At 39.3% G+C, this 22,728-nt stretch overlaps 1 non-coding gene across 1 annotated transcript; it reads right to left on the bottom strand.

Moving 5' to 3' along the window:
- Positions 1–18,151: 18,151 nt before the first annotated feature.
- LOC126004988 (small nucleolar RNA SNORD101) lies at positions 18,152–18,223 on the bottom strand. The gene has a single exon (XR_007494176.1). It is a non-coding gene; the product is annotated as a small nucleolar RNA SNORD101 (small nucleolar RNA).
- Between the last annotated feature and the right edge of the window lie 4,505 nt (positions 18,224–22,728).

The following is a 22,728-nucleotide window of genomic DNA, read 5'->3' as shown; positions in this document are numbered from 1 at the left end:
CATGTGAGCTTTTAGGATTTATTTTAATATCTGATGGAATCTTGAAGAAACTGGTGATACAGGAAAAAAGGTATGCAAAGGAAGGAGCAGAATTGTTTGGGGGGAAAAGATGCAAGTGACATTTGATAAGAAGGAGCAGATGGGTTCTTGTTGCTAGTTAATCACTGAGTAATAATTATGACATGGCTGTTATAACTTAGCTCCAATCAATCTTACTAATGAACATGGATGCAAGAATCCTTAACAAAGTCTTAGCAAACTGAATGCAGCAATACATTAAAAAAAATTATACATCATGACCAACTGAGTTTCAATCCAGGGAGGCAAGGATGGTTCAATATACAAAAATCAATCAACATCATACACCACATCATTAAAAGGAAGGATAAAGACCACATGATCATATCAATCTATGCAGAAAAAGCATTTGACAAAATGCAACATCCATTCATGATGAAAACCCTCAGCAAAATAGGTGTGAAAGGAACCTTCCTCAAGATAGTAATAGCAATCTATAAATTTCCGCAGCCAACATTTTTTTTTTTTTGGTTTTTGGGTGCTCAGGGGTTACTCCTGGCTGTCTGCTCAGAAATAGCTCCTGGCAGGCACGGGGGACCCTATGGGACACCGGGATTCAAACCAAACACCTTTGGTCCTGGATCGGCTGCCTGCAAGGCAAACACCGCTGTGCTATCTCTCCGGGCCCACCAATATTATTTTTAATGGCAAAAACTGAAAGCATTTCCATGAAGATCAGACACAAGGCAAGGCTGTATACTCTCCACTCTTATTTAACATAAATTAGAAGTTCTAGCAATAGCAATGAGATAAGAGAAGGAAATAAAAAGATTCCAAATCAGAAAATAGGAAGTCAAACTATCTCTATTTGCAGATGATATGATGATATATACTGAAGAACCTAAAAAATCCACAGAAAAGCTCATAGAAGCAACAAACCAATACATTAAAGTGGCCGCTACAAAGTCAATACACAAAAGACAGTTGCATTCCTTTATACAAATAACAACTCAGAGAAGAGAGATCAAAGAGTCTATCACATTTAAAATAGGATCCAAAACTATAAAGTACCTAGGACTCAACCTAACAAGAGAGGTGGGAGACCTTTATCAAGAAAACTTCAAAACACTTCAGAAAGAAATTAAAGAAGACCTAAGGAAATGGAAGAATATTTCATGCTCATAGATTGGAATAATCATTATCATCAAAATGACCATTTTACCTAAACTACTATATAGATTTAATACAATCCCTATTCAATTTCAGACAACATGCTTCAAGGACTTAGAACAATCAATTATAAAGATCGTGTGTAAACATAAAAGATCTAGGATAGCCAAATCAATCTAATTTTAGAGAACTAAAGGATTTATAATTCCTCAGGAATCAATTTTAATGTAGACATATCTAATGACTAGGCATTAATAGAATTGATAGTTGGTTCTTGTTGGCTGTACTAAGAGAGACATCACCCAAGGAATGAATGATTTAGGATCTCTTAGATAAACCAGGGTGTAGCAGGCTGGAATTTACTTAAACTGAAGGCACAGAAGGCTGGATCCAGGGCAATAGAGGCCTGTCACTTCCACAGAATTCCATGAGATTCAATAATGAATAGAACCTCATATCCACTGGCAAGGCATTAACATTTGCTGGGTAATCCTATGCATGCAAGATTACAATTTATTCCTCATCTTTAACAATAGTTAAGTTCTAACCTGAGTATTTTTTTTTTGACTAAATGAATTTAAATTACCCCCTGCTCTGTTTCTTGAGATTGGAGAGACTCAAAATGAAAATAGCATTCTTATTTCAGTATTGAAAGTTTCACACACAGAGACATCATTCTTAAAAGAAGCCACAATATATTCTAACCTAAGGTATAGGAATAAAACCAGATGCTATCATATCATCAGTCTTTTTGACTCACAAACATCACCAAGTATCTTCAAGAGTTAAAATTTCTATAACCTTGTAAGAATACTTACAACAACACACACAAATCCTGAATCATTTAGCAGAGCCAACATCTCTATGAATATAATAATGAACTCAAGATTAAGCATGATTGCAATGGGGCAATCCTAAAAGTAGCCTGGTTTTGTAAAGCTTTTTCAAAGTCTAACTTTGTAAAGTATATGTTGCATTCTCTAATTGACCACATAGTTCATTGTAGTGTACCTATCTGAGACCCTGGATCTAGGTGTAGCTACCTGAGACCCACCCATTTCTGGGAGGGGTCTTGGGAACTGAATATTAGGTGTGACCTTACCTGCAAGACCCCGCCCATTCCTGGGAGGGGTCTTGGAATAGGTAGATAAACCCTGAAGCCTGGGGATTAGGGTCTCTGCCCTGCTGCGCTCGCTGTCTTTAGGTTCTTTGCCTTTTTTGGTTTTTGACCAGGATGGAGGCCAAAGGAAGATGGCTGAATTATAAGATGCAGGGCTAAGAATGGCCGAATGCTTGAAAGGTTAAAAGATAGGCCACACACCTGTGGTGGTCAGGGCATGAATAAAGATGATGCTTCCTAATGCCTGCCTGTGAGTGAGTTCTATACCCTTCGCTTTCCTGAACCCCAGACCCGCCGGTAAATGGGGAATGAAGCCACGTGGCCGGGGCCAAAGAACAAAGGCCTCCATCCTTCACCATCCATCGCCATCCAGCTCAATCCTTAATTATTTGATACTACAGTTCATGATTAAGAACTTCTTGATATTCTGTGAGTTCTGACTGAGAGAGAAAGCTTCATCCTAGGGCGTTGGGTTAAAACCATTTCTTTCTGTTTGAAGAATCTGCAACAGATCTCATGGTCACCATCTTGAGTTTCCCCTAACTTCACTGAGTTACCCTCATACTTCATCAGTGATTGGTATGGGTTTTCTTGGTAAATCAGTTATTTGAAAATAATGTCCTCAAAACAATCTTTCTCACTATTCAGAATTCTCTCAAAAACTACCCATATTCAGAGTGTACCTTTTCCCCTTACACAAAGACACAGAGAAAATCAGAACTGCTTTCACTCAACTAAATCACAAACTAATTACACAGGTCATAGGTGCTCTTAAATAAAGTTGTCAGTTCCACCTGACATTTTGTTATAATAGAGATTCATGTTTAACTTTCCCTGGACTTTTGATTCATGTGAAGTAGTGGTTGATAAAAGCCAAAGAAAAGCTTTAAGAAATATGGCTTACCCGTGCAGACTCTTAAAATTTCTCCAGTAAGGCAGTGAGACCAGAAACTGAAATGATGACTCAAGGTACAAGTAACACTTAGGTAGAGGATACAGATCAAGACAAGTAAGTTGCTGATTCTGGTCCTGAGAAATAGTTACTTATAAAGACTGTTGATAAAGACATAATCAGATTGCAATATAATCAATAAAGTATCTACTCAATAACAAAGATCATTACAAGAAGGCTAGAGATAATAAAGCAATGAAGCTGCTAGCCTTGTACGTAACTATCTGAGTTCGATTCCTGGAACCCAATGTGTATAGAGCTCTGAACATTGCCAGGAATGATCCCTGAGCACTAACAGCTGTGGCCTTAAAAAAAAAAAAAAAAAAACACACAAGAAGAATCATGATCCTGGTCTATTAGCAATGGGAGTTCCCAGGTATATTCTAATAAGAATACAAAATAGGGGCCGGAGAGATAGCATGGAGGTAAGGCGTTTGCCTTGCATGCAGAAGGACGCGGTTTATACCCCGGCATCCCGAGCCTGCCAGGAGCGATTTCTGAGCGTAGAGCCAGGAGGAACCCCTGAGCGCTGCTAGGTGTGACTCAAAAAACAAAAACAAAAACAAAACAAAACAAAAAAAAGAAATAGAAATAGAACATTTTCTTTTTCTTTCTTAGGGGAAAGGAGCAGAGACTCCCAAAGTGCAACTTAAAATGCCTTGGGGTCTCTCTCCAGCCAGCCAGGTCAGTGGCTCAATGCAATGATCCAAAGATCATTGCTCAACCTCTGTAGTGCTGGAGATATTCTGGACTTATGGGAGTGCTTGGAGGCTTCCAGGGCCATGCACAACTCTCATGGGGAAATTTAAAATAGTTAAGTACGGGGGCCGGAATGATAGCGTAGCAGTAGGGCATTTGCCTTGCACGCGACTGGCCCACTACAGACATGGGTTCAATCCCAGCGTCCCATATGATCCCCAAGCCAGAAGCAATTTCTGAGCACATAGCCAGGAGTAACCCCTGAGCGTCACCAGGTGTGACCTCCAAAACATCAATATCTATAGAAATATATATGTGTGTGTGTGTGTGTGTGTGTGTGTGTGTGTGTATATATATATATATATAAAAGAAAGAGAAAGAACGGAAGGGAGAAAGAAGAAAGAAAGAAAGAAAGGAAGGAAGGAAGGAAGGAAGGAAGGAAGGAAGGAGGGAGGGAGGGAGGGAGGGAGGGAGGGGGGAGGGAGGGGGGAGGGAGGGAGGGAGGGGGGAGGGAGGGGGGAGGGAGGGAGGGGGGAGGGAGGGAGGGAGGGAGGTCGGAGGGAGGGAGGCAAGGAGGGAGGAAGGAACGAAGGAAGGAAGGAAGGGAGGAAGGACGGAAGGAAGGAAGGAAGGAAGGAAGGAAGGAAGGAAGGAAGGAAGGGAGGGAGGGAGGGAGGGAGGGAGGGAGGAAGGAAGGAAGGAAGGAAGGAAGGAGGAAAGAAGGAAGGAAAGAAGGAAGGAAAGAAGGAAGGAAGGAAGGAAAAAAAAGAAACCAAAATATCAAACATTTTAAAATAACCAGAAACTATTGCGGAGATTCAGAGTTGCCCAAGGAAAGACATGAACAAATAAGTATGATCAGGTGATGAGCATAACATCATCAGGGAAGAAGTGAAGTATCATTGTAAGTGGAGTTATTCCAATATTCTCCTCCCTGTTCTCTACATTATCTCCTTGGAAGATCTTATTCATTACCATGACCTCAAACCTATCTGTTACTGTCCGCTCCAACTTTGTATTTCACTTGTGATCTCTCCTTTGGGTTCCAACATTTAATACCTAACCTTCTGCTTCCTATATCTAATTGGATAATTCATAATATGTGAATACTCCATCGATGTGCCAGTGAGGAGAGAACATCAGGCAGTATGGGAGAAAAATATAATAGTATCAAATAGTGTATATCACAAGCCAATATTTAAGACAAAGGGTAAAATTGTAACTTGGTAGGAAACTTGAACATAAAGTACAGTAAACTAACTCAGAGAAAATAGTGATCATAAAGATTGAACCTCAAATCTTTTCTTTTGAGGGCAGCAACAAACGAAAGCAGTTATTTTCTAAATACTTCCAGGTATCTCTGTCTTGCTAATCATATCTGAACTCATAACTGGAGTCACTTTCAGTTAATAGCAAAAAATAAAGTTCCAAATTGAGAACTCAAACTCTAAGGGGAAACTAAAAAAACCCCACTTATAAGTATAAACCAGTGCCCAGCACCTCAGAATTCCAGAGCCAACATTGAAAAGGTGTTATCTTAGAGACAGTAAGAGGCAATTACTTTACACACTGAAGTTTTAACTCTACAGGGAATAGAGGACAAAATATAAATCAGGACATTTTATCAGCGTGATTATGGAACCTTACTATGGAGAAGGTATCACAGCATATTAGCGAGACACTTGCCATTGAGGAATGGCACTAGTTTTGTAAATCTGAAGTCCTGAATAGATGTATGAATGTCATATTAGTATCAATTTCTATCTAAATTTTCCTCCCAGAAAAGTCAGTAACCCAAGTCTCAGATAAATGCAGCAAGTAGATCACTAGTCCAGAGGTCTTATAGGGACCTGAATACCAATAATCTCTTAGATTCTGCCAGGATAGTGATAACTCAAATGCCATGTGTGCAGTAACAGAATAACACTTGATGACAGAACCAACCAAACAAAAACTCAACAAGAGAGTTCAGAAGAGAGAAAATGGAGGCTGAAGTTGTCTCAAGAGACAACTATAACTAGGCTAGAGGGAAGTGCCCTACTGGGCTGAAGGCACAGGCTGTTATGGGAAAGGCCCCATGTCATATCCCCTCCCTCAAAGAGAAAGCCTGCAGATGGACCAGAAACCTTTCCTTGTAGTTTTATTGGATGTCGAAACATTAAAGGCAACACATATGCATTACAGCATTCTCTAGAGACACAGTCTAGTATCAAAGAAAGTAAAGGCATATGAGCAGACACGTGTATACACATCTACTCCCCAAAAGTGATCGTTTTGCTCCAAAAAGCCAAAAAGGGTGGGAGTGACAAGATCCTTTGAACCAAGGACTGAACAGTTTTTCACAATATGTCATGCACATGAGAATTTAATGAGTCACAAATCCCAGTGGGTATTTTTTCCCTTTAATTTTCCAGTTTGTTCTGTTTTGCAAATATTTGTGCTCAAATGATAATGTGACTTTTGTTGTACAGCCACACTGAGTCCCTCATGAAGAGCTTTATTTTGAGTCAGAAGACATCTGCTAAATTGAGATTTACAAAGAACTTAATAAATAAAAACATAAATAGATGAACTCTGAATATTACATTCTGAGCACTAACTTGCTTATGGACTTGCAAATTATACACCAGCATGCAAAACATCTTAGGAGAGTGATGCATAAATCTCCTTAGAATCTCTTCCTTCTGAGATTCCTTGGAGATGTTCTTTCATCCAAAGCCATTAATTAGTGAGGTTAAATACTGCCTTCCTCCAATTCAGGCTTTGTCCCTGCAGGCTATTGAAGCAAAAGGTGAGGAAAACCAAGCAAGTACGTTTGAGAATTTTGACAATAGATGATTGACACAAAGCATTCACAATATATTCTAGACCCAGATTTTAGTTACAGTACCAACTCAAAACCTGGGGAACATCACATTTCTAGGGACAGACTGTTCTGTGATTTTCAATCTCATAAGCAAATCAGAGTTGGACTTATTGTTTTACTTTTGAGGTTTCCTTGGCACCTTCCCAGTGCCAACCAATAACCTAAAATGAAATTAGCTATTATGCCTCTTTGTTAAGCAACAGCCTGGCTGCTACTGGAGCTACATGTGAGGCACAGTTGATGTGGCACATGTCAGTGCCGGGTAGGTCCCAGTTCAGGTAAGAGAAGAGATGCATTTTAAACCAGGCTTTTGCAGACTCCAAAAATAATTTGAAAAAATACGCACATTTTCTGCAAACTTAAAGAGGATTTTTATAATATAGTATAAATGTGCTGTTGAAAGGTTTTGAGCGTCCCCTGGAACTGTGTAAGGTTTTAATAATGGTTATCATTTATCTCCTGTGGTTGGAAAGGTAAAGAGGGTCAGAAAGGCACAGCATATAAATTGGCTTCTGCAACACTTGATAAAAAAAAAAAAAAAGAACGGCTTGCATGACATAATTTTAGTGGCTCTTGAATTCGACTGAGGACATTATTTGGCTCTCTGAAACTGACGGCATCTCCTTAGGGGATAAAGCTGTAATTTGGAAAACTTTGCACTCTCTGTCCTTCGCTTGTAAATTCAAGTCCTAGCAAGAACAAAGACATCCATTTCACCCCCTCTCTGTAGCTGCACGACAATGATAATGACCAATTTCTCATCTCTCAACAGGAGGGTTCCTTTAACTCAGATGGGCCAAAGTCACAAACATGAATGAAATAAGCATCCTAGTGGTCCCATTCTCTGACCTGAGGGTTACAGTTCCCAACTGGATCCCACTTACCCACAGTAAAATCCCCCTGGTTTCCTAAACATGCTGCTACAGCATAAAAATTTCCTGCCACAAAATACTGACTTTTGAAACAGCGGTTCCTTATCACAAGAGAGTTTTCAAGTTACACTGCCCGATAAATAGGTCTCAGGTTTGTGGTAGGTTGGTTGCATTAATAGGTGGGAAGGTTGCACTGGTGAAGGGGTGTGTTCTTTTTATGACTGAAACCAAACTATAATCATGTTTGTAATCATGGTGCTTAAATAAAGATATTAAAAAAATAGCTCCAACTAATGGCCTCTCTCTGATCCTGAGTTTTGCCCTATAATTTTGTAGCCTCATCTACTCTAACTTTGGGCTCAGCCAGTGACTTCTGTTGGCCAATAGAATGACTGAAAACCTGGCACAGCTAGAGGCTTCACAAAGTGTTGAAGCATCTCTGATTTTTTTTCTTGTTGCTCTGTAACTGTTACAAGACCACATGCAGGATTTTGTGCTCTCATGCCTGAGAACAGTTTTGAATTAACCTGCCAAGGTAGACATGAACATGTGCCTGCAGCCAGCTCTGGAGAATAATTCAATAATCCCTATTACAATTATGACCTGGAGAATCTTCATATGATTTACCAGACCAACCAAAACTCTGTGAGCCTAACTGGAAGCGGCCCAACCAACCAGATAAGTTGAGCTGGCCTGCTAACCCATAGACTCATAGGACATAATGAATTGCTGTTATTTTTAGTCACTGAATGGGAATATTTTCTATGCCAAAAATACTATATTGCTAATACTATTATGTTGGCACTACTTAAATGATACAGAGTTGGAGCTAAATTTTGAGGAATAATAAAGAACTCAAGTGTCATCATCAGTACTTTTGCTTCTCCATTTTCCCCCATCACATTAGCTTCTTAGATATTGAACTAAAACTTAAGAATCCATTTGGAAGTATATTTAATAATCAGCTATCCAAAGACCTAATTTGGAGTCATTTCATATAAGATGTAAAGTGAAAATTCAAGAACTGGGCCATTGAGGACAAAGTTCACTGATGGCTCAGACTAAACAAATGGAACAAGTACCCAAGATATAGCCATGCCACAGTGCTGGGAACCCAGCTATTTGAGACTCGGAGGGTAGTTCAGTGAGCTTAAAGGTGCAGGGTCTGTTTTCCTACCACCTGCCTTGATTCAAACCTTAAAGAATCTCAAAAAGTATCAAAAGTCATCTTGTATGTGCAGGTCTAATACTTGATAAATGTGAGGTGTCACCTTGATTGATTGATTTGTTATAAGTCCAACAAATAACGATGTGTAGGGGGAGTGTTAGATGAATGACAGTCACAGGAGACATTTAGACAGGTTTCAGAATTACAAAGGCCTCAGTGAGTTCAGTTATAATGTCTGGACTCCCTATGGGTTCTGCTAGTAGGAACACAGACCAGCTAGTCTTTTGTTTCTCTACCACCTATTCTCCACATTAAAGTCAGAATCTGAAGAAAACACAAACTGTTAATTAAGGGTTTATGGTTTTGAGCCCTCTGCTGGAAATATTCTTCAGAGAAGAATATAGTTCTCTGTCATTTAGCATTCGATAAAGCAAGGTGAACATACTGGAAATTCTACAGAATTCCAATACTACGTAATTGTGGTCATCGACAATATGCTTATGAACATTCTCCCTCCATCCTCACACAAAAATGGATTTTACTCTTCTCCCCTCTAGAAGTTAAGACTTATGACCTCGGGGCCAGTGAAGTGGCGCTAGAGGTAAGGTGTCTGCCTTGCAAGTGCTAGACAAGGAAGGACCACTGTTGGATCTCCCAGGGTCCCATATGGTCCCCCCAAGCCAGGGGCAATTTCTGAGCACTTAGCCAGGAGTAACCCATGAGCATCAAATGGGTGTGGCCAGAAAAAAAAAAGACTTATGACCTCTTTGGAGTAATAGAATATGAATAGAAGTGTTATACTTTATTTTTATTCAATACATACATTTGATTACCAGTGTTTATCGCAACTTCTCTTTGCTATATGTTTCATCATAGAAATGCATGTACAAAGAGTGTCTCTGTCAACCTGGTGCCTCGGTGATGAGCAGAAGCTCCATATTGACCAATATGAGAAACAGAATATGAAGGATAAATATAATGTACTACACAAAACCACAGGCTTGGAGGGTAATTGTTACTCAAGAGTAACTTAGCCTATTTTGACTGATCAATTTTTGTATCATTTGGGCACACACCCAGTAATGCTCCAGGCTTATTCATGTATGCTTTAGGATCACTTCTGGCAGTACATGGGGGACTATTAGCAGTGTTGGGATCAAACTGGGGTCATTTTCATGCCAAGTATGTTCCTTAATTCCGGAAGGATATCTCTGACCCTACTTAAAATATTTTTACAGCGTCATTATAATTTAGTGTTTTTTTTTTGTTGTTGTTGTTGTTTTGTTTTTGGGCCACATGATACTCAGGGGTTACTCCTAGCTATGTGCTCAGCTATGTGCTTGAGGGGACCATATGGGATGCCAGGGGATTGAACCGTGGTCCATCCTAGGCTAACAACACGTGCAAGGCAGATCCCTTACCGCTTACGCCACTGCTCCGGCCCCAACTTCATTATAATTTAGGAGAAAAATAAGATATACTAAGTACAGCCTAGGGTAGTCAGGAAAAATATATTTAAGAGTAATTCAAAGAATAGAATTGAAAAATAAGTAAGGACAGAGGGAAAATAGAGGATTAAAAATAAAATTGAATTAATTTTTATTTTTATTATGAAAGTTAATTTTGTCATAAAATAATTGGGCTTTTTTAGGGAAATAAATAACTGGGCTCTTCTGAGATTTCCATCTTAATACCCACAGAATCACCATAGACCCTCAAGTCATGCTTATTGAATAAATGAACAGAGTGTGTTATTCATTGTCGTAGAAGAATGGACAAAGAAGGCAAAAGAAAGTTAGACTTGATTAGCCAACAGTTCCATTTAAACATTAAGGGCAATAAATATCAATATGGATAAAATCATTTTTAAAGGACCTCAGTTTTCTCAACCCCAAAATGAGGAGCAAACATAAATGACCCCAAACTTTGCTGCAGTTCTTCCAGTCAGGATACTATTCTGTGTGACATATTGATCCACAAGTTTAATTTCTTTTTCTATTTAAACTTTAATTACTTATATGCAATAACCATGTCTTTTTCATAAGATTGCTGTTCTTTTGAAAGGTTAAAGAAGTAAGAAGTCTATGAAGCTTGCAATAGTTAGTTCAACCAGGTTCAAATTGTCTCAATGCATTTGTAATACATAAACAGCAATTCTATTTTTGCTCAAGAATTGTCTTAGCATGACACTATGTTGTAGTGCATGCAAATAATTAGCTGTGGCAATGCTATGATTTATTCATGCATACTTGGGAAACAAAACTTTTGTTTTAATTTCTAGGGACCTAAAAAAAAGTACTGGTATAGGTTTAAAACATTTCACTTGCAGGTAATAGAGCCCCTTTCAATACCTAATACCACGTGGTCTTCTGATCAGACCAAAGGTAGTCCTTGAGGCTCCCCAAACACTGCCGAGTGACCCAGAAATCCCCAGCACTGCAGAACCGGAAAGCATCATTTCTTCAGTATCTTGCATTGAATCACCAGCCCAGTTAGCCCAGATTCACTGGAAAGGATTCCTCTGGCTCTCCTGAGTACTGCTTGGGAGACCACTAACTATGCCTCAAAATTTAATGAGGAAGAAATGATATTCTATTTGGAAAAATCCCTCTCTTTGCACTTTAAAAAAAAAAACATATTAGGTTTCACTGCTGGTTTCTGGTTTATTTTCCTATGGGAATGTTACTGTACTGTTACTGTACCTCACACTACTTTTTGCAATCCAGAGAAGAGCTGAAGTCCAAAGCACCCTAACACCTATGTTTTAATGTAGCCATAGAAGCACAAGCTTTGGGGTCAAAAACTCAGTGTATTCTAGACAGAATATCTAGGTAGGCTTGAGTCAAGTGTTTCAACACTCTATTCCCAGCAGTGTTGGTCTTCTCCAAACACTTGCTCTTGCAATGGGAAGCCTCAGACCAGGCTTTCCTGCCTAAATTGCCTTTGACTAGGGCTGGGAAAGCCTGCATCCTAGGTAACGTAATTACGTTATTAAGTAATAATTATGAAGATTATGCTTATTAGAAGATAACTGTATATTCAAATGGTATTAGCAGCAAGATTCACCCGGAGGGCCTTAAGTCTCTCAGGAAGATTATTAATTCATGATTCAAAAAAAAACACACACACACTAGAATCCTCCTTAAAAATGTTTTTAAAGAATCATTTTCATCATGGAAAAAAATGGAAAGGTAGAGAAGAGGAAGAGGACTTTTGAGTGAAAATTTTAGATGTGAGGCAGTCACATTAATGGTTTCTGTTGAACAGTTAGTTCCACTGCCAGTCAATGCCCCATTAATCTGACTGCTTTTACAGGAAAAACAGAAGATGTTCAAGATAAGTCTCTTATGCTGTGAAAAAAAAAATGTGTAAATCTATCATCCCCAAAGTATTTTGTAAAGGCTTTATCTAAAACTGAGGAAGACAGGGAATTCACCTGGTCTAATTACACATGGTTGGCTTGAACGATCTCCCTCTTACTTGCACTTTCTTGAGAGTGTTCAGGGAAAACAAGTCATAGATTTTTCTCTCTGGTTTTAACAAGCTTATTGACTCATATGTGCCAATTTCATATCAAAGTGTACGCTGTGAGCCTCACAGTGAGTGTATGATGTGCATGAGTGAGATTAGCCATCAGCAGCTGGGTGATGTCTCTGATATATCTGTTCTTACTTTCCAACAGGCTTTTCAGTAACAAAAAATGTGGCCAATGTAAAGGCTCCCAAACATTTTCTCCCAGGGGAAGTCTAAAAGTCTCCACAATGACACAACAACACAATGGCAGCCAATATAACCAAGTTCACTCTACACATACCTATAATAGCAAGGTGCTTTATTACTCAAAACAAGGAATTCAGGTGGAACACCAGGGAAGAATTCCTCCCATTTATGTCTTTTTCTTTCTTCTGATATCACATCGGGGCTCCTATGGTGGGAAAATAGGTCATCAGTCTTTCACAATAGCCTCCAAATAGCTCTTGGCTCTAGCCATTCCTTTCTATTACCATAGTCCCAGCTATCATAATTTTACACCTGGACTATTGCAACAGACTTATAGCTTGTCCTTCTGATCCAGTTTTTCTTTTATAGAGGTAAAATACATATATAATTTGACATTTTTAAGTACAAAATATATTGTCATTTATTCTATTCACACTGTTCGCCATCCTAAGAGAAAATGGCAGACCCATTAAGCATTCACTGTTTATCCTGCTTCTTTCCACAACTCCTCACAATATCTGATATACTTTCTAATTATAAGCATTTACCTGTTCTGGGCATATCACATAAATGGAATTATGAATGTCTATGGATATTTTTTGGTACCTGGTTTCTTTCACTTAGCATAATATTTTCAAGAATCATCCAAGTTGTAGTGTAGTATGTATTAGAATGCTATTCCTATTTATAGTTCAGTGATATCACATTGTATATATATTACAATTCATTTATCTATTCATCCTTCAGTGACACTTTGGTGACTTCCACATTGTTTATATGAGTTGGGTTATCATAAACATGTGTTTATAAATTAGGAGTGGGAGGAACTGAAAAAGAGCCTCAGTCTTCTACCACTTGACCTCATGCCAGCTACGTGAGCCCAGATCTCTTTGACAGAGCCAGAGAAGCACTCCACTTCACTCTTTACCTAGCACTTCTCCTAGTAAATAAACCACAAAGAGGCCTGCAGAAAACACTACACTGCAAGTGTGACGATGGGGAAACAACACAAACCTCCACCGTGCTTAGAAAATAAAGATGGTAGCTCTGGTGATTTTTTTTTTTGGGGGGTTCACACCCGGCGGTGCTCAGGGGTTACTCCTGGCTGTCTGCTCAGAAATAGCTCCTGGCAGGCACGGGGGACCATATGGGACACCGGGATTTGAACCAACCACCTTAGGTCCTGGATTGGCTGCTTGCAAGGCAAACACCGCTGTGCTATCTCTCCGGGCCCAGCTCTGGTGATTTGACAAGTATCAACCACCTATCTAGCCTCTCAGATAAGGACTTTAGAGAAGCAATGTGGGGAATGTCAAAGAACTCAAAGAAAGCATGGAACAAACTGAATGGTGCAAAATCAAGACTCAAAAAAATATGAAAGTAAAATGAGAAAAATTCAAACTGAAATAACAAGGCTGAAAAACTTGGTAGGCGAAGTGAAAAACTGAGTGGAATGCCTCACCAGCAGAGTAACAACTGCTGCATAACAACTCCATACAACAGCAGAGCCTTAAAATAAATCACCAGACACTGGGAAAAAAATCCTCAAAGAATGTGAACAGATGAAAAATTTAAGTTTAGGATAAATTAAATAAAAATAACATAAGAATCATTGGAGTCTCGGAGGCCCATGAAGAAAATCTCCCCAAAATCAACAGTCAAGGACATCACTGCAGAAAAGTTCCCAGAGCTAAAGAGTACATGCAACCACATCCTGGATGCCCAAAAAGTATCAATTAAAAGAGATCCCAAAAAAGTAATCCAAGGCACATCATGGTTACAATGATGAATAGTACAGATAGGGCTAGAATACTGAAGGCATCCAGATAAAGTAGGGAAATTTCATGAAAAAAAAGCATTCTTTATTTTAATTAATTAATTAATTTTTATTTTTTATATCTTTATTTAGACACTGTGATTACAAATATAATTGTAGTTGGGTTTCAGTCATGTAAGAACACCCCCTTCACCAGTGCAACATTCCCATCACCAATGTCCCAAATATCCTTCCTCCCACCCCACCCCCGCCTGTACTTGAGACAGGCTTTCTACTTCCCTCATTCATTCACATTGTTAGGATAGCTCTCAGTGTAGTTATTTCTCTAACAGCACTCATCACTCTTTGTGGTGAGCTTCATGTCGTGAGCTGGACCTTCCAGCCCTCCGCTCTTTTGTCTCTGAGAATTATTGCAAAAATGTCTTTTATTTTTATTAAAACCCATAGATAAGTGAGACTGTTTTGTGCCTATCCCTCTGCCTCTGACTTACTTCACTCAGCGTAATAGATTCCATGTACATCCATGTATAGGAAAATTTCGTGATTTCATCTCTCCTGATGGCTGCATAGTATTCCATTGTGTATATGCACCACAGTTTCTTTAGCCATTCATCTATTGAAGGGCATCTTGGTTGTTTCCAGAGTCTGACTATTGTAAATAGTGCTGCAATGAATATAGGTGTGAGGAAAGGATTTTTGTATTGTATTTTTGTGTTCCTAGGGTATATCCCTAGGAGTGGTATAGCTGGATCGTATGGGAGCTCAATTCTAATTTTTGGAGTAATCTCTATATTGCTTTCCATAAAAGTTGCCCTCGATAGCAAACCTATGGTACGTGTGTCAGTGGTGGCACATGTGTCAGTGGTGCACATGAAGGCCTTGCAGCTGGCATGCGGGAAGATCCGCAATTAAGATATGTGGTGAAACAACCCTAAGGCCTGAAGACAGTGATGGGATATAGTTAAACTTACACTCAGGTTTGAAAGAAAGACACACAGCTTTACAGATAAACAAAAGCTCAGAAACTTTTCAGACTTCAAACCAACCTTAAAAGAAGAACTTAAGGGGCTGGAGAGATAGCATGGAGGTAGGACATTTGCCTTGCATGCAGAAGGACAGTGGTTTGAATCCCAGCATCCCAGATGGTCTCCCTAAGCCTGCCAAGAGTATTTCTGAATATAGAGCCAGGAGTAACCCCTGAGCATTGCTGGGTGTGACCCAAAAAACAAAAACAAAAAGAACTTAAAGGTCTGCTTTAGAGCAAGGCACCATTCTGAATGGCTTCATATTGCTCTGGTCTAGTCACTCAGCTGCTGCACTACCCATAGTAGCAGAAGTCCCCTCAGGTGGGACAGAAGCAGGCAGTGAAGGAGAGAGAGCTGAAGACTCTGAGCAGCATCCCAGAGGCTGGTGCCCACCATCTTTCTTCTACCAAGTTGCTTTGGCCCCCAACCTACAGCAGCTTATTGAGGTCACTGATGGGGTAAAAGCCAAAGAGAAAGCCCCTTTGGAGGGGGAACCAAAAGCAGGGAGATGATGGGAGGCCCCCACCCAGATTCTGGCCCTGCAGCCTACTACCAAAGGCAGAGATGGAGAAGATGGAGAATCCAAGCCCAGATGAAGCCCAGTTGAGGAGAAGCTGCTTTCAGAACCTCCTGCAACTTTCTTCTAGGTTAATCTCTAGATCTTATTTGCATCAGTCACTATATTGCTGGTTAAACTGTGTGTTCTACCTGTATGGATCTTAATAGCTACTCGTTTTGTTCTATGCTCCACTGCAAACAGATAATTATGTACCCAACTTTAGTGGTTTAATATTAGTTTGCACAGTTCTGGGGAAATGCATAATGTTGTTAGATTTTTAATGGTTCTCAACTATCCAAGTGGGAATGCTTCCTAATTGCTGCAATACTTGATTGTGTATATTAACTAGCAATTATTCTCAAATTCTGTCTGCAAAAAATGTTCTAATGTTTTTCTCCACAGAAGTTGATGGAATCACGGTGTTTAAATAAAGATATTATTTAAAATAAAAGAAGTTGATGGAAAAGGAACTTGAATACTTGAATAGACTCTTATTACAGTGCTCATAATAAAAGTGTTTTTGCAAACTCATATATGTGCAGAAATGTTCTTTTGATTTTGTTTAGAGAAGATTATGAAAAAGGAACTCGGATATGATAGACTCATATTCCAGTGTTCAGTATGAGTATTTAAGAATTCTCAAATTAGGGCCCGGAGAGATAGCACAGCAGCGTTTGCCTTGCAAGCAGCTGATCCAGGACCAAAGGTGGTTGGTTTGAATCCCGGCGTCCCATATGGTTCCCCGTGCCTGCCAGGAGCTATTTCTGAGCAGACAACCAGGAGTAACCCCTGAGCATAGCCGGGTGTGGCCCAAAAACAAACAAACAAAAAAAACAAAAGAATTTTCAAATTAAGTATATCTGCAGAAAGGTTCTAATATTTATGTTTAGAGAAGTCTATGAAAAAATTTTGTGATATATCTAAGACAAAGATGTGGAAAAGAATGATTGTTTTAAGAATGATCTATACAATTTAACTTATGTTACTTTTAAAGCCAACTTTTCCTGTGCCTGTGCAAAATAACAATCACCTTTATAAGTTCTGATCTATGATTCCTATCTCTAGCAGAGAATAGTAGAACAAGACTTTCATGGCCTTGCTCAGTTTTTTTGTTTTGAACAAAAAGGGTGAAATTGTAAGATAGCATTCAGCTATTAACCAAAACAAAAGTGTTTTCCCAGCAGTGATAAGTGCTCAACCCAGAGACCATTATTCTGTGTGAAATGAGCCTGAGGGAAAGGAAAAGATATAGAATAATCTCACTCATTTATGGGATATAAGGGGGGAAAAAGATAACATGGTAATAATACCCAGAGACAATAGAGACAAAAGCCCAGAGTAGAAAGCTCACCACAAAGAGTGGTGAGTGTAGCTCAAGTAGAGAAGGGTCTACTAGGACAAAGACAGTTGGAAGTGATTGCTCTGGTAAAGAACTTGGTGCTGAAAGTGAAGAAAATAACAATAGTGCAAGCTACAAAATCAAGGGGTGGGGGGAGAGAGAGAGAGTGAGAGATGCCTTCACTAGAGCCAGATGGGGTGGGGCGGGGGTGGGAAGGAAACACTACTGGATAGTGGACATTGTATGACTGAAACCCAACCATGAACAATTTGATAACCACAGTGCTTAAATCAATTTAAAAAATTAATTAAAAGTGCTAACATGCAAACACATACCATGACACACAAACCTAATCAGAGTCCCATACCTTTAACAGAAGATGTGAAAAAATTGAGGTCAACAGACACTTGAGGTTAAAAAGCCTGTCACTTAAACTGGAGACAGTAGTCAAATAACTGGTGTCATTGTAAAATTAAAAAATTTTAATCTTTGGCTTTTTCCCAATAAGTATCAAATATTTTACTTACACATTACTTGTATTTGAAGCATTCTTCGATGACATCCTTGGCCTGGGATTCTTTGCCATAGTCCTCAGACAGCCCAAGTACAATCAACAATTCTCCAGGATTTCCCTTTGTTTTTCCAGAGGCCACCCCATTCCCTTATTTTCTTGTTGTCATCAACCTTAATTAGTTTGATCTGCGTTCAACACAACAAATGGTCTCCACTAAACTCCCCATAATCTCATCACAGTTGGATGCAGGTACACACAGATGAGCTTAGAGCATTCTGTTTTGCTTTACAAACATTTAACTAGAGATTCCTACATATTCTCTAAATGTAAAATTTGCCCCCACATTACACCATTTTGTCAGGCTTTACATTTCATTCATAAAAGGGGTGAAAGGATATCCAACAATGCAAGTCACCCTTAAAACAAGTTTTCTTGGGCCCGGAGAGATAGCACAGCGGTGTTTGCCTTGCAAGCAGCCGATCCAGGACCAAAGGTGGTTGGTTCGAATCCCGGTGTCCCATATGGTCCCCCGTGCCTGCCAGGAGCTATTTCTGAGCAGACAGCCAGGAGTAACCCCTGAGCAATGCCGGGTGTGGCCCAAAAACCAAAAAAAAAAAACAAGTTTTCTTTTATAAATAGTCTTATGACTTGCAGAAGTCTGATAAGTCTAGACCTCTGAATATAAAAAGGACTGATGGGAAAATTTGGCCTTAAGAACAATTCACTTTGCAAACTTTGAGAATTTTTCTTTCACTCCCTAGGGCTCTCACCAAAAAAAATACTTTACAAATCAACTGATAAAACAGTGTATCAAATCTTAGTAGTTAATTAAAACCTTGTTTCTAATTTCAGGACTATGATAAAACCTATAGTCTGTCAAACTGAAAATAAAGAAAATCTATTTTAATGAATTTTTAAGAGTGAGTTTACTTGGGCTAACTGTATGTGAATGTGATCAACACTCTTATACTAATATCCAACAAGATCAGTCTCAGGTCTTTTGGTTATTAAAAAGCATCATTTTTCAAGTCTTATCATGGATTTTTTTTCACTCTTGAAACTTGCTCTAAAGATACAATATCCTCTTTAGCACACATACACATCCCATTAAAATTAATATTATTTTTATTATATTATGATACTTTAGGTGCTGAGTACTGGATATTGTCCCTCGGGAACTGAGTTCCTCTACTACTGACATACACATATGCTGGGTCTTCTTCAGGGTACTTTTTTGAGAAATCTAGAAATTTCTAGTATCTAGAAATCCAGCATCAAGCTATGAGCCAGAAGAGATAGAAGTATTTTCTTTGGGCTGTTCTTTAGAAACCACTAATGCCAACACCTTTGACATTTCAGGAAAACCAGTCGCCCGTTGTATAGATGGGAGGGTTCTGATGCAAATGGACAGCACCAGCTCTCCGAACAGTGCATAATGCTTAGAGCCAATGCTAGAAGCAGCTTTTAGCCTAGCCCCATCTCTAGCTCACCACCTCAGGGTTCATCACCAAAGGGAAGAAGCAGGGTTTTTCTTCCCTGTCTTCTTCCTTCTCTCTATCCTATTTACTTAGGTAATCTGCCTAGTATTGGAGGAACCGGTTTTCATTGTATTCAGAATTCTTCTTTACTGGCGCTTGGCACTCATGAACTGGAAGGACCCACGGATGGGTCCCTTCCCCCAACTGTTCTCCACTCAAAGGACTGGCCCTTCTCTTTCCAGAGAAGACCTCGGGTCTAAAGGAGAAGCTGCCTAAGGTTTCCATTTCCACAATCAGTCTTTCTGCCTGCTGGTGTCTTTTGTTAGTGAGTGGAAAGCTCTTGGTAGAAATTTCCTGGATCAGTTTTATTCTCTTCAATCTTGCGTGGGTTATTTCCTTTGTTGGCTTTTGCTTCCAGACCTACACTCCGCAATCCTGCAGAATCTGGGACTCTCCCAGAAAATAATTTTGCACACACCAATTCTGCAGACAATTTTAGAGAATTGGTGAATCTTTCAAACTTGACCCATCTCTCACTTCAGAAATCTTTCAGTCCTTCTTCCTCTAATCACAAGAGGAAAGTCCAAAGCAAAGAAAGGATGAGCTGACCCAGACTCCTCAAAAAGTAGGCTCAAAGACTCTTGGCTGGGAAATGTGGTTCTTGATAGACTGATGGCGGAGAGTGTAATGCATGCTAAAGAGTTGTCTCCAATATTATCACAGGAATTCTAATGGGAAAGTTACATGGAACATGGAAATCTACTAAGTTCAGTGAACCTAAACCATAGCACAAAAGACTCAATTAGCACTGACAACTACCCAGTAAATCCTTAAACACTGACTTTGGTAACACTATTGAGAGCTATAACAAGTATTTCAAATTTACCTCAAGGAGGAAGGCTATGGTTATGGTTGGAAATTCAGGAACACTGATGATGGAAAGTTCACATTGGTGGTTGTATTAGTATTTGAACATTCAATGCCTGGTCTGACTATATTATGAACAACCTAGTAAATCACTGTATGATAATAAGAATATTAACTTAAAATTAAGATAAGGTAGGGAGAACTAATCACCTGAAATTGTCTAACCTGAGAACCTCAAGGATCCATGAAGATTCCTGAGCTAAAGCACCAATAAAGAAACTCTGGGTCTATCGTCGATACACCTGCATGAAACTGGTCTGAGCTTTGCAAGAATTGGTCCTCTCTGCAGTTACCAAAAATAACAAATGATGCTTAGGTAGTATCTGACAGGTTTAGCAGGTATTATCCAAATTTTTTACTTTATTTATTTGAAAAACAAAGTCACCCTTATAGCCTGTGACTGATAAAACTACTAAATTATTAAATATACAAGTATGGTGCTTTTATAAAGGCTGCAACTGGTAGCACCAAGAGTACCTGGGAACTTGATTAAATCCAAAGTCTTAGAAAAAGCCTCAGGTCTACTCACTCAGAAATTGTGAGAAATTCAGTGATTTTTTTGTTTCAGAAGCCTTCTAGGTATGAAGACAGAGAAATAATATAATGGGTAAGGCTCTTGTTTTGTCATCCAGTAGCCCCATATGGCCTCCTGAACACCAGAAGTAATTCCTGAGCATTCGGGAGTAAGCCCTGAACACTAACCATGTGTGGGCCCAAAATAAGCAAACAAAAAGAAGTCCTGAAGTAATAACAATGCAGGTAATAATTTGACAACCAGTTCTATTTATGCACCATAGGATATCCACGTAACCACTGAAGATGTAGATGAATATGAAGCAGGCAGGCAGGTAGGGAAGGAACACACCCCCATGCAGAGACAGGCTTTGGAGGAGTTGACTTCATCATTAATAGGAGTTTCACATGGCACCACTACAGGCCCAGAGAAGTCTGAGCCTCTTATCAAGAGAAGCTCCAGCCAAAGGAATATCAGAGAAGATCAACTACCCCTCAGCCCTTCCCATGGCAATCACCTTAGCAACAGGACAATTAGCTGAATAGAAAGTCCCACATGAAGCAGGGTGAGAGAAGCCCTATAGCAGCCAGCTTAGAACAAAGGAGGGACATCCAAGTGTTGCCAGAGTACACAATGCCCAAGCACATTCGCACATCTTCCCTCTTGAGATTTCAACTTTCATGCTGGGTTATGTACTGGGGTTCTTTCTCTACCTTTGGAGAGAGCCCCAGTACACAACCATGCTCTCTCTTGAGTGCTCATTTACTACTCTGATGCTTTTTCCTCTCTTTCAGTTTCTCCAAATAAAACACGCTGATCTCCTCCTGAAATTCTTTTCTGTGAGCGAAGGCAACAGACACAGAAGACTTGGGCAAGGACCTGGGATCTAGACCTGACTTTGATGTCCTTGCCAGTGTAAGGCCACAATCCTAGATCTCCCCGACCACTTCCTTGGGTGGCAGAGATAGGAGAGAGAAATGGCAGATTCCCTTCTTGGAGCTGCAACCTTTCTTCTTTCTACTTTACATAAGTCACCCACAAGCCTTCATTGGCACCAAATATTTAGTGGCAAAGAAAAGTGTACCAATATACAACATGATTTCTAGAAACATTGGTTTAAAGAATAACACTTAACTTACATAATTTTATTATCTTCAGAAACTCCCTTCATTTGAGAGCTTTACATTATTAATCAGTCTCATCCACCCTATGAATTGGGAATTAATATTATTCCAATTTCCTAACAAGAAGACTTGTGAAGAGTTAAGCAACATGGTCCTATGATAGACCTATTAAGTAGCAACTGTAAAATTTACACATAAAAGTCTGATGCCTCCTGTTAACAGTTTAAAAGGAATAGATGGGGGCCAGAGTGAAAACACAGTGAGTATGGTGGTTGCCTTGCACATGGCTGATCCAGATTCTATCTTTGGTATCCCACGTGGTTCTTTAAGCCTAACAGGAGTAATTTCTGAATGCAGAGCCAGAAGTAAGCCCTGAACACCATTGGTTGTGCCCAAAAACAAAAAAAAAAAAAATAATAATAAAAAGAATGGATGGACAGAAAGACAGACACATAAGTGGGTAGGTAGATAAGTAGATGCATAAGTGGGTACAGAGGTAGGTGTTGATGTTTCTTTAAACTTATTTCATAGTTTTCTCTATATAACCATACTATAACTAGGAAGTGCCATGGATATTTCATAAATGCATTCAACTCAATAACTACTACTTTTTATCTTTAAGCACAGATGGCAGTCAATAGGTTCCTTCCATGTGAGATAGATCTCGTTTTCCAGACACCAGTTAGTTACAGTTTTTTCCTGACTTTAAAGAGTAACATTTTATTTCCAGAGAACAAATTGCTTTTTTATGGCATAGCCATGCCATAAGCCATGTCTAGGGGGCAATTCCGATCCCATTTTAATAAGGTAATACATTAATGTAGTACACTAACATGATCAAATTCAGTTTGGGGCAGCCAATTCTATTTATTGTTCGCTTTTATTC

Source organism: Suncus etruscus, chromosome 3, assembly GCF_024139225.1.
Source record: "Suncus etruscus isolate mSunEtr1 chromosome 3, mSunEtr1.pri.cur, whole genome shotgun sequence".
NCBI lineage: Eukaryota > Metazoa > Chordata > Mammalia > Eulipotyphla > Soricidae > Suncus > Suncus etruscus.
Note: the sequence above shows the minus strand (reverse complement) of the source record. Positions and strands in the feature narration are given on the sequence as shown.